The sequence below is a fragment of the Rhinatrema bivittatum genome, chromosome 6 (genome assembly GCF_901001135.1).
Source record: "Rhinatrema bivittatum chromosome 6, aRhiBiv1.1, whole genome shotgun sequence".
NCBI classification, from domain to species: Eukaryota; Metazoa; Chordata; class Amphibia; order Gymnophiona; family Rhinatrematidae; genus Rhinatrema; species Rhinatrema bivittatum.
Window position 1 is genome coordinate 148,076,417 of NC_042620.1, and position 18,868 is coordinate 148,095,284.

At 43.7% G+C, this 18,868-nt stretch overlaps 1 protein-coding gene across 2 annotated transcripts in view; it reads left to right on the forward strand.

Annotated features, from left to right (window-relative positions):
• The window catches only part of RFTN2 (raftlin family member 2), a 527,077-nt gene that overhangs the window by 292,941 nt on the left and 215,268 nt on the right, over positions 1 to 18,868 (forward strand). The window lies entirely within an intron of this gene.

Consider the following 18,868-nt stretch of genomic DNA (forward strand, 5'->3'; position numbering starts at 1 on the left):
GATAACACATTTTTCTGTAACACTTTCTACTGTATCCACAGTCTAATACTTTGAGAAATGCTGTTAGCTTATATTATTAGATATTATACACAAAGGAAAAATATGATGCTCTTGTTCATTGCAAAACAAGATAGGAGAAATAGAAAATGGGTTCTTGTGTTCTAGGACAGTGGTCCCCAACCCTGTCCTGGGGGCCCACTAGCCAGTCGGGTTTTCAGGATATCCACAATGAATATGCATGAGATAAAATTTGCATGTTATGGAGGCACTGTATGCAAATTTTCTCTCATGCATATTCATTGTGGATATCCTGAAAACCCGACTAGCTGGTGGGCCCCCAGGACAGGGTCGGGGACCACTGTTCTAGGAGCACTCCTTGAAGACTTTTTAAATCTCTTGCCAGAGACTGAGTATTTCTGAGAGAATACTGATAGGGGTCGATGTAATAAGGTGCGCTAAAACAGGAGTAAAACCCAGTACTAAGATTAGCATGGGTGAATGTAAATCTCATTTAAAAGACGGCATTAGCTATCCCCCAGCAATGCAGGGAGATACGTTAAAGGACAGACAGCTTAAAGCACATTTTCTTAATGCTGGAAATTTAACTCTTGAATCAGAGCATGAATAAAACTTAACTCACATTTCTGGTGGCCATTTTATACTATTGCTGTATCTAGTGTGTTAGTGACTAGCTGATTGTACAATACTGGGCACAGCAATAGAATAACTTTGGCCGTTAGTAATGTGAAGGTACTCCACCTTAGATCCAGGAGTTTAATTTTCAGAATAAGCTGTCAGGGCAGGCATCTGTAGATTAATAGTACACCAGCATTGTGCATCATGACTTTGGCGTATTGTTTAACTGTACATGCCCACTCCAGGGAGCTTACACTATGTTTATCTAGCTTTAAATGCCCACTCCAGAGAGCAAAGTCTTGCATCCAAGGCCATTTTGGCAATGAATATAAGTAAAATCAAAGCTTAAGCTCTCTGGGGTGGGCACCTACAGCTAGCTTAATAAAGTATAAACTCTCTGGGAGGGCACCTACAGCTGAATAGGATGCCAAAATAAAAGGTAGTAGCCTGGTTCTCTCTAACATTCACCCACATATAAGTTAAATTGTGATGTTATCAGTGTTACTGTTCATTTTATTTAAAGCACTTTTTTAATGCACATAAAACATGCCTATGTTGTCAGCTGGCGTTTCTGATCTCCTGCATCAGAGGGATTATCTTAAGCAAGAATCTCCTCTTTCTAGTGAAACACTCTGTCCGGAAGAGGAGATTCTTGCTTAAGATAATCCCCCTGATGCAGGAGATCCAAAACGCCAGATGACACCATTGCCTATAGGTGTATTATTTGTGCATTAAAAAAGTGTTTTAAAAAAATGGGCAGTAATGCTGATAACATCATAATTTAACTTATATGTGTGTGAATGATAGAGAGATCCAGGCTACCACCTTTTAGGTGGTCTTACACATCTGCCTGGCTTGCTGACACCCTTCATATATAACATGTCTTATTATTCCTTTCGCTGTTATTTACTGTGCTTTGAACTGTCCCTCTTACAGTGGTACATATACAGCATGTCATATTGACTCTATAGAGAGTCTCTCTCAAAAACATTTTCCCAGGTAGAATACACAGAAAAAAGGTGTAGTTAAATCTCACGTTTACTCCGTGCTAGGAGACCCTTCATTTCCATTAACTCCTCCCACTTGCATATTAAATGTGAAATTTGCATACTAACATGTGTTGCGCTATTTAGTGCACGCATTAGGGCCCTAACGCAAATTGATAAATGACCCAGAAAGTTAGAAGTTTAACAATGATTTTCAGAATTAGGAGCTTAGACAAATTAATAGCAGGCCTAAATTTAGGGGGAAAACTTTTTAGGTCCCTAAATTTATATCAGTTTTCAACTGAAGATTTAGGAACCCTAAGTTCTGCTGAAAATAGGAACCTAAATTAGACACCTAAGTTTTCAGCTGAAAATTCACCTAAATTTAGGTATCTAAACTTAGGCCCTAAATTTAGAAGTTCTATTCATTTGCTTTGATTTAAGATCCTTAGGTGCCTAGTGCTGAAAATCAGTGCTAACAACCTAAAATTTTGTCAAACTGCTAACTCTGCTGCCGCAGCCTCCTACTTTTTAGGATCCTAATGAAACCAGGAGCCTAAATTTAGGAACTCAGCCCTAATAAATGTTCAAAGGGGCCAATTTAAAGCGCCTAACTCCCAAAGTTATGCACTTGAACCCTTTGAAAATCAGCCTCAAAGAAATTATTATATCATGAAATGTGGGAGAAATGTGGAAAAGAGGATTTGCATTCAGATAACAACCAACAAGGACTGAACTTCACAATCTGGGTAAGCAAATAAGCGTGGGGGTAGCTTGCTTATTACGGCGGTTAGTACCCTAAACCAATTAAGCCTGATACATCACTTTGAATACATATACAGCGTTGCTCTTTGCTTCAACGGCAAGGGGAAATGTGGAAAACAGGATTTACATTCAGACAACATCCAACAAGGCATTGATCTGTGCAGTCTGGGTAAACTAGCATCAGGGTAACTTGCTTGATGCGGCAGTTACTACCTTTAACCATTAAGCCTTATGCTCAGCTTTGATGCAACTCCAGCATTACTCTCTGCATCAATGACAGGGGATGGCAGGAAATTTGAATCAAACAGTTACCAACAAGGGCCCTGAACTTGGTGGTTGATGAAACAGATAAGTATGGGAAAGTAAGTGTGGGAGCTTGCTGGGCAGTCTGGATGGGCCGATTGGTCTTTTTCTGCCGATGTTTCTATGACAAAATAATCTCCATGTCAAAAAAAGATAGAAGCAACAACAAAAATAATTAGGAAACTAAATTTCTAAGAGACTGATTTTCAAAGGGTGGGTGTTAGGCTCTTAAATTGACTGTTGCATAACATCTTTGCACTTTCCCTAACACCCACCAGGGCTTGAACTTGTGGTAGGACTGCTCAGGTCTAACTTGCATTTCCTTTCCTGATAACTGCCCACCCACCAACAGGAATTTCACTTGTTTTCAGAAATGTACCCTGCCCACAACGCTATTCCCTGAGGGGTTTTCTGGGGACACTGTAATTCCACAAACCTGGGGTCCCACAGTTCCCAGAAGAGTGCTCACAGATCACTCATATAAAAACACTGGGATTATCCAGCTTCTTATTTACCTGGAGTACAATCAGTCTCAAGCACAGTGGAACAGCAAACAAAAAAGATATCACATAAATCTACCTTGCAGCAAGTATGGAAAAAGGATTACATAGTAACCTTTACCTTCTATTAAACTTAAATGCAGAATTAAGCAGTACCCTGTAGTTAATAGTGACATTGCTAGTAACTTATGTCTCTCTCTTTCTTCCAGCTACTGCCAACCCTCACTTTCCACAGACAGTTTTTAACCAGCACTCTCTTTAGACAGCAGCCATTAGCTGGCTCTGCTGAGATTAGCTCCTTCAGCACCAGCTGCTGGTGACTGGAACACTGCCACCTGCTGTCCTGTAGAAGCAGTTTTAAATGTCAAATAAATCATTTGTAGTGAAACTACTGTTTCGCCACATTGACCCTTTTGAAAATTTAGTAGGGCTGACTTTCTAAATTTAGGATCTTATTTTCTTTAGAATCCTAAATTTAGGATACTAAAAAGTAAGTAGCTATTAGGACAGAGAGCACAGAAAAAATTTTAAGTGCTTAGCACTGATTTTCAGCACTAGGCATCTACCTTAGGACTCTAAATAAAAGCAAATGAATAACAGACCTAAATTTAGACCCCTAAGTTTTAAGGTCCTAAATTTAAGTGAATTTTCAGCTCATAAGTCAGGGGTGGGCAATTTCAGTCATCGAGGGCCGCAAACCACTCTGGTTTTCAGGATATCCTTAATAAATATGTATAGTCTCCCCACTTACTGGCTCAGTTCACGGCAGGCTGCCGCCGTCCCCTGCGGCCCAGAGGCCGCAGCAGCTCCTGCGGCCCCGCCGAGCAGCCGCCTCTGCCAACGCCAATGACCCCCGTCATCTTCGGCCCTGCGTGCAGGGCTGACACTGCTGGCCTACCTCCGTGGCAGGGAGCCGCGACGTTATCCTCGAGGCCCTAATCAGATGGCAGGAGGCCATCCTGTGGCCTGTCTGCTCCTCCTTAAGAACATAAGAAAATGCCATACTGGGTCAGACCAAGGGTCCATCAAGCCCAGCATCCTGTTTCCAAAGTGGCCAAACCAGGCCATAAGAACCTGGCAAGTACCCAAATACTAAGTCTATTCCATGTTACCATTGCTAATGGCAGTGGCTATTCTCTAAGTGAACTTAATAGCAGGTAATGGACTTCTCCTCCAAGAACTTATCCAATCCTTTTTTAAACACAGCTATACTAACTGCACTAACACAGCTATACTAACTGCACTAACCACATCCTCCGGCAACAAATTCCAGAGTCTAATTGTGCGTTGCTCCTGCGCGGCTGAGTGCCACTGTCCGCGGTGCTGCAGCTCTTCAGGGCCTTACCTTAGACGCCAGCGCACACCTCGCACCTCTTCACAGCATTTAAAGGGCCAGCGACAGGAAGTGTTGCTGGCTCCACCTGATCATAAATTCCTGCTTCAGCCCTATAAAAGGGATTCCTCTTCAGTCTCTCATTGCCTTCGGATCGGGTTCCACAGTCGTCTGTGTCTTCTGACCGGTCCAGGTCCTCCATGGTCTTCTGCTTTGACGGCTTCGTCTCCATGTTCCAGATGTCCTTGATCCAGGTCTTCAGTCGTCTCCATGTTCCAGATGTTCTTTGTCCAGGTCTTCAGTTGTCTTCAGGTTTTTGATGTCCTTTGTCCCTGTCGTCAGATGTCTTTGTGTTCCCGGTGCCTGATGTTCTAGTCTTCTGTTCTCTCGATGTTCCTGATGTCCAAGCCTTCGTCTCTGCCTCCATGCCTTGGTTCCCAGATGTCTACCTTCCTGGCATACCGTTGTCGTGGTCCGCGACCAGTCCCACGGGTGGACTGTGTAGGGCGCGCTGAGTCGCAGTCTCGAACCAGTTCTTGACCCTTGCTTCAGCCTTCGTCTACAGTGTCTCGCTTTAGCCCTCGTATGTGATGTCTTCGCTTCAGCCCTCATCTGTGATGTCTTCGCTCCAGTCCTAGTCCAAAGTCTTCTGTGTTCTAAGGACTCCGTCTGCCCTCGTTCTCTGTCCGGCCTGCCGCCTATTGCCATACCCAGTGGCAGGTCCGAAAGGGCTTGGAACGGTCGGAGGACTGTTCATCGATCAACATTGCATTGTTGGTCATCCTGGGGCATGCAGGTCCGGTAGAGGGTCAGACCTAGGACCCCTGTTCTTGCCTCAGCCTTGTCCTGCTCTTGTTACTCTTGTTCGCACCAGCTCACCTCCTGCGGTGTGTCTTGGGGCTCCTCCGTGGGTCATGCCGTGGCTCAAGGGCTCAAACCACCTGCTTAAGAGACGACTGCATCCCCATGCCTATAACCATAGCCGAAGGCCTCCCAGCCCTCGGTCCATAACAACTGCCGGAGGGTGCGCTCGTAACAGACTCTGAAGGCCCCCTTGCCTCGGAGCGTAACAATATGCATGAGAGAAATTTACATGCCCTCTACCTCAGTTGTATGCAAATCTATTCATGCATATTCATTAGGAGAATCCTGAAAACCCAACTGGTTTGCAGCCCTTGAGGACCAGAATTGCCCACCCCTGTCCTAAATATAGCTGAAAATAGGCACTGAAGGAGCCCAACTTAGGCCTGGCTTTTCTATCGGCACACTGCTTTGTGAATCCCGCGGTAACAGGGGGCGAGGGGGCGAAGTGGGAGGTGGGCCTGCGAAAGCCGGCAGCAATCGCACCACCGCGGTGTTATCACTGCCGGCTTTTGCACTCAGTAGCGCCACAGGCGGCGATAAAAGGTCTTACCTTATCACCGCCAGCAAAGTTACCGCCCCAACGCCACCCCAACTCCACCCCTTCCGGTCCCGACTCCACCCCTATCAAGCTATCACACTCGAAAATTCCCTTTTCGCTTGCGATACTGATAGAAAATCACCCCCTTAGGTACCTAAATTAAGACACTCAGCTTTTTTTTAATATTGGTCTCTAAGTTGATTGTAGCATCAGTCTCACTATATGGAGCAGCTATGTAGTAACTGTTGCTACCAAATCCTGCAGAACAATCTCCAAGCACAGAATAGTAGACAGGCATATACAAAACACTGTTTTGTCATTATTTATTTTTACTAATCATTTAAATTAATTCTTCATATATCAATAGTCCATGGGGAGAAGGGCTTCTCTAAACATGAAAGAAAACCCAATGTGTCCATTTCATGCTTTTTTTTCTCATTTAAATTCTGTGACAGTCTCAGAATTGTACAGCTCCATTGTGACTCAGATCCTTAGCCCCTGTGCTGTGTGCTGCATTTCAACAAGGCAACACAAAACAAATTGTCAATTGCCTATTTGATATCCACTATCCTTCCCCTCCCTAACCAAAGATTTAAACTGAAAGGGAATTTTTGGCCATTGCCACAGGAAAACATAATGAAAGTTCATCGAGGGGAAGGCAAACTAAAACTTTGTAATGCTTGTGGCAGAATTCGTTATTACTAGTTCTATAAACACTTGTACACTCAATAATTGTATGAGTGGCATTGAATAAGCTCATGTTTTCTTGTTTAAATATAAATTTTAAACATTCAAGTCACATATTGATGGCTGCAGGGAAAAGGAATTCAGCTTTGTAAGGAATTGGGAGAAACTTTGGGGAAAGGGGAGACTTTTCTGAAAGGATGGGCTCCACCTTAACCAGAGTGGAACCAAGCTGCTGGCACTAACTTTCAAAAAGGAGATAGAGCAGCTTTTAAACTAGAACAAGGGGGAAAACCGACAGTCACTCAGCAGTGCATGGTTTGGAGAAATGTATCCTTGAAGGATACTAATGAAACAGGAGAGTTAGGGCATCCCAACAGAGAGGTTCCATTAAAAGCAAACAAGGTACATATGCTTATGTAAAAAATCACCAAAGCTAATGATTTCCGAATTATCCCAAACAACTGAAAAGCAGGTTGTTAAAACAAACAAAAAACACACTTTGAAATGTCTGTATGCCAATGCCAAAGTCTAAGACGTAAGATGGGAGAGTTAGAGTGTATAGCAGCAAATGATAAGATTGACATAATTGGCATCACAGAGACTTGGTGGAAGGAGGATAACCAATGGGACAGTGCTATATCAGGGTACAAATTATATCGCAATGATAGGGAGGATCAACTTGGTGGGGGTGTGCACTTTATGTCTGGGAGGGTATAGAGTCCAACAAGATAAAGATCATACAAGAGACTAAATGCTCAGTAGAATCTATATGGGTAGAAATCCCATGTGTGTTGGGTAAGAGTATAGTGATAGGAGTATACTACTGCCCACCTGGACAAAATGGTCAGACAGATGAAGAAATGCTAAGAGAAATCAGAGAAGCAAACCAATTTGGCAGTGCAATAATAATGGGAGATTTCAATTACCCCAATATTGACTGGGTAAATGTAACATCAGGACTTGCTAGAGACATAAAGTTCCTGGATGTAATAAATGATTGCTTCATGGAGCAATTGGTTCAGGAACCAACAAGAGAGGGAGCTATTTTAGATTTAATTCTTAGTGGAACGCAGGATTTGGTGAGAGAGGTAGCGGTGGTGGGGCCACTTGGCAACAGTGATTATAACATGATCAAATTTAAACTAATAACTGGAAGGGGGACAATAAATAAATCTGCAGCTCTAACACTAAACTTTCAAAAGGGAAACTTTGATAAAATGAGGAAAATAGTTAGAAAAAACTGAAAGGTGCAGCTACAAAGGTTAAAAGTGTTCAACAGGCTTGGACATTGTTTAAAAATACAATCCTAGAGGCCCAGTCCATATGTATTCCATGCATTAAGGAAGGTGGAAGAAAGGCAAAACGATTACCGTCATGGTTAAAAGGTGAGGTGAAAGAGGCTGTTTTAGCCAAAAAAACATCCTTCAAACATTGGAAGAAGGATCCATCTGAAGAAAATAGGATAAAACATAAGCATTGTCAAGTTAAGTGTAAAACATTGATAAGACAGGCGAATAGAGAATTTGAAATGAAGTTGGCCATAGAAGCAAAAACTCATAATAAAATCTTTTTTAAATATATCCAAAGCAAGAAACCTGTGAGGGAGTCAGTTGGACCATTAGATGACCAAGGGGTTAAAAGGGCTCTTAGGGAAGATAAGGCCATTGCAGAAAGACTAAATGAATTCTTGCTTCCGTGTTTACTAATGAGGATGTTGGGGAGATACCAGTTCCGGAGATGGTTTTCAGCGGTGATGAGTCAGACGAACTGAACGAAATCACTGTGAACCTGGAAGATGTAGTAGGCCAGACAAACTAAAGAGTAGCAAATCATCTGGACCGGATGGTATGCATCCTAGGGTACTGAAGGAACCCAAAAATGAAATTTCTGATCTATTAGTTAAAATTTGTAAACTATCATTAAAATCATCCATTGTACCTGAAGACTGGAGGGTGGCCAATGTAACCCCAATATTTAAAAAAGGCTCCAGGAGGGGGCACTGTTCGCCACGAACCAAGATGGCCGCATAATCTCAATGCTCCCCGAACCACTCAACTATATTATCCGATTTTAGTGGTGTCTCCCACGTCCAGCGACACACAGGACACGATTTTGCCTGTTAAGCAGGAGCTGATGAATCCTAAGAAAAAAAGCGAACTGCAGAAATTCTCTTTCACGAGAATGGCGGCGGATTCCAGGAAAGCAGGAGTCGAGCTGGCTGAATGTGCGGTGGGGGACGACGGGCGGATGGAGGAAGAGGCCCCGATATTATCACCCCCACACATTGCGAACACCGCCCCAGCAGCGGAGGATATACTTACTAAAAGCCAGATGCGGGAATGGTTTATGGACCTGCGCTCAGAGATCAAAAATAATAAAAAGGAATTGTTGGTCTCTTTCGCGGAGCTCCGTGACGATTTCCTAAGCTTAGGCCACAGGGTCGATGAAATAGACATCCGCACGGAAGAACACGAGGCTCTCATCAAGGACCTGGATAAAGCTAAAATCGAAGCACAGGCTGACCTACTATCGATATCGGACAAGCACGAAGATCTAGAAAATAGATCTAGGCGCCAAAACATCAGGCTACGGGGGATCCCGGAGTCCGCCGAATTCGAGGACAGCATGGCTACGGCTCAGGCCTTCTGCCGCTACTTGTGTGAACAGGAGGGCGCAGGGCCTGAACATGGCGGACAGGAGAAAGAAGGCACCATTTTAATTGAGCGTGCTCATCGAGCCCTGGGAGCTCGGAGGGATGGAAAGCCCCGAGACATTCTTATGAACTTTCAGAGCTATTCTCAAAAAGAGCGAATTCTTAATACAGCTCGAAAGAAGAAATCATGGGACTGGCAGAATATTTCCATAGCGGTATTTCAAGATCTCGCCGCTAGCACACTTCAAAAACGGTACAGCCTGAGATTAGTGACGACTGCTTTGCGGCAAGCGGAGGTCAAATATAGATGGAACTTTCCCTTCTCTCTCTCCTTTCAGCGCGCAGGGAAGACGTATCGCTTAAAGACCGCGGCAGAGGCGGCCACTGTGCTGAAGGAAGCGGGCATCCCAGTAGACTCACTTGAGATTCCCAAGGAACCTTTTAAGCCACACTCCAACAAAGCACCTTCATGGCAAAGAGTAGTGCGGTCTCGGAGAAAGGCGGCTTATAGGAGCGACATGGCAGCGGAACCACTTTCGGATCAAGGGTGAATCCAGCAAGCCGCAGAGGTGTTCGCGTTACAACTTCCTTTCCATCTATCTACTATAATCCAGATAGAGATGGGAAACGAGTGGAAAAGGGAAGTTTGCTTACTTTAAACATTGTTTGATTTATTTGACTGTGGGAGGAAACGAGTTAAAAATGAGTTGCAAAGGACATCAGAGTTATATATAGTGGACTCTTCTTTGCTAAAGTTAGAATCGGGTTCTTTCATATATTTCTATTACAGTTGATGTTTGGGTGGGGAGGGGGGGGTGGGGAATTGGCTGCTGGTCCGAGAAGGCGAGTCCTCTCCTTAGGGGATCCGCAGGTCTAGTCATGCGGATCATGCAGAATTTGAGGGTTAATCTCCCTGGGCAGACCACAATTTGGATTGCTAACAATGGCTCTCTAGTGATTATGCTTCGATTCTTTAAAGTTCCCTGCACCACTTTCTTTGCTTGTGGAGGGGGTAGGGGTGGGATGGCTACCAACGGGACTCATGCCTATTTCTTGTTCATCATTATATCTGATCACACTGCATCATGCCTATACGTATAGCTACCCTCAATGTTAAAGGTCTTAACGTATACCGTAAGCGCTACCTGTTGCAAAAAGACCTGCAACGATTGAAAATACATATTATATTCTTGCAGGAAACTCACATCAGGAAGCGGCATGAGAGATTGATGAACTTTAGGGACTTCCCCCATGTTTATTTAGCCGCTGCAGGGAAAACCCATAAGTATACGGGCACGGGTATCCTTATATCCTCTGAACTCTTATTTGACCAAATGCTACTCATTACTGATGAAGATGGTAGATTCGTTTTTCTTAAAATTAAAGTGGGTGTTGAGATTTACACTCTTATCTCCATGTATGCTCCTACTCACAATCCAGCGGAACTTTTACCTAAAATGCAGCACTTAATTCAAACACACGGTGAAGGGAATATTATTTGGGGCGGTGATTTTAACTTTACGCTTGCCCCAGATCTGGACAATTCACACCAGGGTAAGGCTCCTACACATCACCAAGGCCAGAAGGCCAGAACCCTGATTAAAGCAATAATGAAAAAGGAACATTTAGAGGACTTATGGCGTCATAATAACCCGAGATCCCGCACCTATACTTATTACTCCAAACCTCACAACTGTTATTCCCGTATAGATTTCTTTCTGGTGGATAAATGTCTTCTCACTAAGATAGGCTTGCATGAAATAGAACCCATCACTTGGTCTGATCATGGGCTGGTCTAGTTTGATTTACAATCTCGTGGGGGTCAGATATATTGGAGGCTAAATGTCTCCCTACTAAAACAAAAAGCCTTCGCCCAGCAATTGTCCCAGAAGTTAGCTGAATATTTCCAAACGAATGCAACTCCAGATATATCTTGGAGTAGTTTGTGGGAATGCTCGAAGGCGATAGCTAGGGGCCACTGCATAGCTAAGGCGACCGCAGATAAAAAAGATAGGGAAAGCAAATATACGCAATTACAGGTAGACATTTCACGGCTGGCTGAGAGCCACTATCAGACACAATCCACTAAGGTCTATCGACTGTTAACAGAGGCTAGATATCAATTGGCCACCCTACATGATAAACAACTGGCATATAATTTAGAGAGAATGCAACAACTGTTTTTTTTGAAGGCAAGTGACAAAGCGGGTAAAATGTTAGCCCAACAGATGAAAGATCACATAGCGACCAGCTTAATTACTAAGATTAAAAACAAGGAGGGACAAATTACTCGGAATCCTGCTGAAATTAGACAGTGCTTTACTGATTTTTATGCCACACTTTATAGTGGTAACTCTCAGATACAGGAAGTAGATATCTCCACATATTTGAACGATATTACACTTCCGGCCTTAAGCCTCACACAACAGCAAGCACTAGACTCGCCTATCACTTCTGCAGAAGTTGTGTGGGTAATTAAGTCTCTTAAGAATGGGAAGTCGCCGGGGCTAGACGGTCTACCTGGGGAATATTACAAGACACTGAATGAATGCTTGAGTCCACACCTCACCGACTTTTTCAATTATTTACGGGACGGAGGTACGCTGCACGCTCAGTCTAACACGGCAGGCATTACCGTGTTACCTAAGCCAGGGCGGGATCCCACTATATGCGTCTCCTATAGGCCGATATCTTTAATTAACCAAGACCTAAAGATTTTAGCCAGGCTTCTGGCGATGAGGTTTAAACAACTGCCTATCTAGCTTAATTCACTCCGATCAGGTGGGTTTTGTGCCTCACAGAATGGCAGCTGATAACTTGCGGAAGATTTTGGATCTGGTGTGGTGGGCCAAAAAGGAGAATGTCCCAGTTGCATTACTGTCTGTAGATGCGGAAAAGGCGTTTGACATGGTGCACTGACCTTTTCTGTTTCACACCTTAGCGAAAATGAACTTTGGGTCTTATTTTATGAACTGGGTTTCCCAATTGTACAATGCCCCTCAAGCAGTGGTTAAAGTCAATGGAGGGTATGGAGAACGGTTTGCTATTCAGAGAGGCACTCGACAGGGGTGTCCCCTTTCACCCTTGCTCTTCACTATTTTTTTAGAGCCTTTTGCTACTAGCATTCGGAGATCTTCTGATGTTACGGGTATTACACTGGGAGACAGAACTTTTAAGTTGTCTCTCTTTGCCGATGATATTATGTTTACCTTATTCCATCCGACTAGTTCTCTCAAGGCAGTAGAATCCGAACTCCTCAGGTTTGGTGGGGTGTCAGGATTTAAAGTAAACATTGATAAATAGGAACTGCTCAGCATAAATCTGCCCCCTGCAGACATTCAGTACATATCTGGGACATTTTCTTTTCGATGGGCTAAAAAATCGTTGAAATATTTAGGTATCTATCTCAATAACAAGTTGGAAGATCTATACTCACTCAACTATATACCACTTTCCTGAGCTGTAGATAGAGATTTAGATAAGTGGCATAAACGCCCCTACTCATGGTTAGGGAGGATTGCCATTCTCAAAATGAACATATTGCCTCGTTTCTTATATCTATTCACCACTCTTCCTATAATGCTATCTAACACTTTTATACGTAAGACACAAAGGAAGCTCTTTCAATTCATTTGGCGTAAACGGTCTCCCAGGGTGGCTAGACAGACCTTATATCAGTCCAGGAAGCAGGGGGGGTTGGGAGTACCTGACCTGCAAGCTTATTATATAGCGGCTCAATTGAAGGCAGTCATTGACATGACTAAAACTGCTCACCCCAAACAATGGGTGCAAGTGGGTCAGTTAATGATGGGCAATATGCCCATGGCGGCCCTAACCTGGCAGCCTAGAACCACGTGGATGCCTGTTTCTTGTATTGTTTGGTCCCTGGAAACCACTCTCAAACTATGGGAGAAATTCAGGAAGCGAGTGGTGGGGCATCACCTTTATTATTATCAAACCCACATAGCACATAATCGGCAATTTGTGGTGGGACATCAGTCCCCCATGTTTCGGGAGTGGCACCGTCGAGGGATCGCAACACTGGGTCACTTGCTCCAAGGGGGGGAAATAATGACTCTGGAACAATTAGTAGCCGCATATCACGTACCGCCCACCTGCTTTTTACCCTATGCTCAAATTCGACATTTTCTAGCGGACATACGTCTTCACCAACTTATGCGGCCCACTAGATCATTGTTTGAGAACATGTGTACACAAGCTGATCATGTGACTAAAGAAATTTCCAAACTATATGCTATTCTCACGACCCTGGAAAGCACTGTCTTTCATCACATGACCAAGTGGGAACTTGATCTAGGTGGGCAGATACCTACTAAGGTGAGAAATCAGATCTATTACACAGCAAGTAAATGCTCTGTATCAGCCCGATTACAAGAACATAGCTATAAAATGCTATATCGTTGGTACCTAGATCCAGTGAAGCTTCACACTATTTACCCCTCTGTATCCTCGTTATGTTGGAGACACTGTGGAGAAGTGGGTTCTTTCTATCACATTTGGTGGGACTGTCGATTGCTGAAACCAATATGGCAAGCTGTGAGTGGGTGGTTGCACCAGCTGTTTAATGTTCCTATTTTACTGACGCCAATCATGGCTTTACTAAATGCGCATATTGAAAACCTCAGTGGCCCACAACAAAAATTATGCACTCATATCTTGATTGCCACGCGCATTACTATCACCCGATATTGGAAATCCAATCGAGTTCCTACACTGGTAGAGATTTATGAGAAACTGCAAACACATAAAAGGCTTGACTACCTTACTGCGATTCAGCATGACCAGGTAACCAAGCATACTAAGATCTGGAAACCACTCCAACCCCCTCTAAATACTCTGTAACGGGTAGTCGTTATTATTATTATCTATCTACCGGGAATGCTGCTTTGGAATGTCTAACCCACTGTGCTGTTATATTTGGAATGTACGCCTAAGCATAGAATGTATGTTGCCATTTTACATAATCTTCCTACTTGAGAGTCTGCAGGATGAGTACCATTGATGAACAAACAGCCATTTGTAGATCTGAACGAGTTACTGGTTGTCCCTCTGGTCCCGACACATGTGTATTCTCACTAGAAGTGGCAATATGATGATATTTGTGGTTTGCCTAACTCAGGTTTGATGAGTAAAATTTTATTCTGATCGGGGAGAAGGGCGTGGGGTGGGGAGGGAGGGGTAATTGGGTCATTGTCGGTACTGAGATCCTTAATGTTAATGTTTTTGTGCGTTAAAATGATTGTATTAATGCTTTTACTGTTTCTCAGTTATTTCCTGTTACAGCTTTTGGATGCTGTTGCTGACGGTGATTCATGTAATTATTGAAAATCTAATAAAGTATAAATATCAAAAAAAAAAGGCTCCAGGGGCGATCCGGGTAACTATAGACCAGTGAGCCTGACTTCAGTGCCGGGAAAAATAGTGGAAACTATTCTCAAGATCAAAATCATAGGGCATATAGAAAGACATGATTTAATGGAACACAGTCAACATGAATTTACCCAAGGGAAGTCTTGCCTAACAAATCTGCTTCATTTTTTTGAAGGGGTTAATAAACATGTGGATAAAGGTGAACCGGTAGATGTAGTGTATTTGAATTTTCAGAAGGCGTTTGACAAAGTCCCTCATGAGAGACTTTTACGAAAACTAAAAAGTCATGGGATAGGAGGCGATGTCCTTTTGTGGATTACAAACTGGTTAAAAGACAGGAAACAGAGAGTAGGATTAAATGGTCAATTTTCTCAGTGATAAAGGGTAAACAGTAGAATGCCTCAGGGATCTGAACTTGGACCGGTGCTTTTCAATATATATATATAAATGATCTGGAAAGGAATACGACGAGTGAGGTTATCAAATTTGCGGATGATACAAAATTATTCAGTGTAGTTAAATCACAAGCAGACTGTGATACATTACAGGAGGACCTTGCAAGACTGGAAGATTGGGCACCCAAATGGCAGATGAAATTTAATGTGGACAAGTGCAAGGTGTTGCATATAAGGAAAAATAACCCTTGCTGTACTTACACGATGTTAGGTTCCATATTAGGAGCTACCACCCAGGAAAACGATCTAGGCATCATAGTGGATAATACTTTAAAATCGTCGGCTCAGTGTGCTGCAGCAGTCAAAAAAGCAAACAGAATGTTAGGAATTATTAGGAAGAGAATGGTTAATAAAACGGAAAATGTCATAATGCCTCTATATCGCTCCGTGGTGAGACCACACCTTGAATACTGTGTACAATTCTGGTCGCCGCATCTCAAAAAAGATATAGTTGCGATGGAGAAGCTACAGAGAAGGGCAACCAAAATGATAAAGGGGATGGAACAGCTCCCCTATTAGGAAAGGCTGAGGAGGTTAGGGCTGTTCAGCTTGAAGAAGAGACGACTGAGGGGGGGATATGATAGAGGTCTTTAAGATCATGAGAGGTCTTGAACGAGTAGATGTGACTCGGTTATTTACACTTTCGAATAATAGAAGGACTAGGGGGCATTCCATGAAGTTAGCAAGTAGCACATTTAAGACTAATCGGAGAAAATTCTTTTTCACTCAACGCACAATAAAGCTCTGGAATTTGTTGCCAGAGGATGTGGTTAGTGCAGTTAGTGTAGCTGGGTTCAAAAAAGGTTTGGATAAGTTCTTGGAGGAGAAATCCATTAACGGCTATTAATCAAGTTTACTTAGGGAATAGCCACTACTATAAATTGCATCAGTAGCATGGGATCTTCTTAGAGTTTGGGTAATTGCCAGGTTCTTGTGGCCTGGTTTGGCCTCTGTTGGAAACAGGATGCTGGGCTTGATGGACCCTTGGTCTGACCCAGCATGGCAATTTCTTATGTTCTTATGTTCTTTTGTTCTTATAGAGCAGGAAAGAAACCTCAGAGAGATTATATCTGATTATTTCAGTATAGTGAAATATTGAAGACAGTGGAAGAGCTGGAGGGATGGTAGGGAGAGGCATAACTGGTAGAAGAAATGAAATGATTATGCTGTTGTAGAGATTCTTAATGAGACTTCACCTGGAGTGTTGTGCTCAGTTCTAGATGCCATACCTCTGAAAGGACATAGAATGTATGTGGTCCAGAAAAGGGTAACCAAAATAGTGCAGAGTCTGCACTAAAATTCCTATGGGATAAGACTTAAGTTCTAGATACGTATACCCTAGTCGAAAAAGGAGACAAAGGAGATATGATAGAACCATGGGTCATGATATGAAGCTCCAAGGGGTTAGAATCAGGAGCAAAATCAGGAAATATTTTTCACAGAAAAGGTGGTAAATGCATGGAATGACCTCCAGAAGCAGGTGATGGAGTTTTAAAACAGTAACAGTCTTTAAGTGCACATAGAATAAGTATCGAGGATTATAAGTTGCAAAAAGTGAAGAAATAGCAGAAGCACAATTAGTCGCATGTATTAAATGTTTAAAGTGCCATACATGAATAATTCAACATTGAGTGTTTGGACTTCAAATGTAAATGGCAAAGTGGGTAATATGAAATGTTAGAAATCAGAAACACAGGCAACCAATCGCCAAGGCTGTGTGGCAGGCTGCACAGAGGAACTAGGAGACCAAATGTAACATACTTTGAACTCCTTATCTGGAAAAGCATGACATAAATATATGATGGTGATGACAATATTATTAATAGCTATTTAGATTAGGCTGCAATGAACTAGCAGCTAGATTTGTTTGGCAGGCTGCATTCATGTAGCTAGATCTGTCTGGCAAACACTCAAGGGAACTAAGATGCTGAATTTTGGGGCAGCAGATATGCTAGAATTGGTAGCTATTTATATTCTTACAAATCTTTGTGGTAAAGCATGGGAAGAGGGGTGCTGTGTGTGTACTAACTAGGGGATTCTCACAGGATGGCACTAACCCTGTAACCAGCAGGGGTCCCCCTTCAGTCTTTTTTCCATGCAGCAGTAGCCACGCGGGTTAAGGAGCTCTTAGAGATTCCTGACAGGAATTTTCCTCACGGAATTTCATCAAACTCGAGAGCAGCACTGGCACTGCTGCTCTCGAGAATGGAAGCGCTTATAGCCGCTTTTCCGCCGATTGATCCTGGGTCACCGATGGTTCCGGTGCCCTCTCCACTTCCTCTGTCATCGGGAGGAGAAACACTGTTCTCACAGGACAAGCAGGATGGTAGTCCTCACATATGGGTGACATCACAGGATGGAGCCCTGTAAGGAAAACGTTTCTGTCAAAGTTTCTATAAAGCTTTGACTGACACTGGCACACTGAGTGCACTGAGCATGCTCAGCCTGCAATTATCCCTATGATCACAGGTGTCTCCCTCAGTTTTCTTTTTTCCGCTCTGCATTAAGCATAGCAGTTAGGAGCTCTGTGAGAAATTCTAACACTTTTTCCTAACGGAAACACTTAAACTTTTACTTCACAAACACTTTTTCTCTGCACTGGTCTCCCATCGTGTACATTTATTCGACACTTGGTGAGTACTATGCCCTGTTTTTCGGTCAGTTCCTGTCACCTCCCTGGCCTGCCAACCATCTGCGGCCTTCCCTCTCCCTATGTTTTCATAGTTAGCCACACATAGCCTGCGGGTGTCCCTCTGTGACATTCTGCCTGGTTATTAGCGCTAGTGGGACAGGGACTTCCACGGTTTCTGTTGCCGCCAGGGCCTCTGTCGAATCCAGGTCCTTCGATTTCCTTGGTACACTCGCGCAGTCGATGCCCCAATCACTACCGTCGGTACACCCTTCTGGACCGTCCTGCATTCTTCGATGCCATCGGTACCCCTCCCCCGCGGTACATTGATGCCATCGTTCCCTGCATCGATTCTATCAGTGCCATCCACATTTTTCATCCATGGCACTGATTTTTCCCTGGGTTTCATCGATGCCATTATTGCTCGGATGTATGCCATCGATTCACACCCTTGTGTCGTCAGTGCCATCGTTACCCAGGTCGATGCCATTGTCGCCCAGGGCACTTCCATCGATGCCAGGGTCAGTTCCATCGATGCCATCATTTATTTTATCGATGTCATCGATGCTCAGGACACTTCCATCGATGCCATCGTTGATTCCATCGGTGCCATCGTCAATTCCATCGATGCCCAGGTCGATTTCATCGGTGCCATCGATGCCTGGGTCGAATCATCGATGGCATTGTTGCCTGGGTCGATGCCATCGACTCCCAGGTCGATTCCATCGATGGCATTGATGCCAATGTCAATTCCATCGATGCCAATGCCGATTCCATCGATGGCATCAATGCCAAGGTCGATGCCATCAACACCATTGGTGCCCAAGTCGATCCAATCGATACCGTCGATGTCCGTGGCCATGCCATCGATGCCCGTGGCCATGCCATCGATGCCCTCAGCGCCCTACTCCATACATCGATGCCCTCGACGCCCATGTCGTTTCCATCAGTGTCTTCGATGTTCCTATCGATGCGGTCATCGACTCCGTCGATGCCGGTATCATTTTTCCAATACCAACGATGTTTTTATTTATTATTCGATGTCACATCGTTCCCATAGATACCTACGCTGATGCCGTCAGTGCTCCGTCACTGTCATCATTACTCTGGCTGAGTCAACGATGTTTT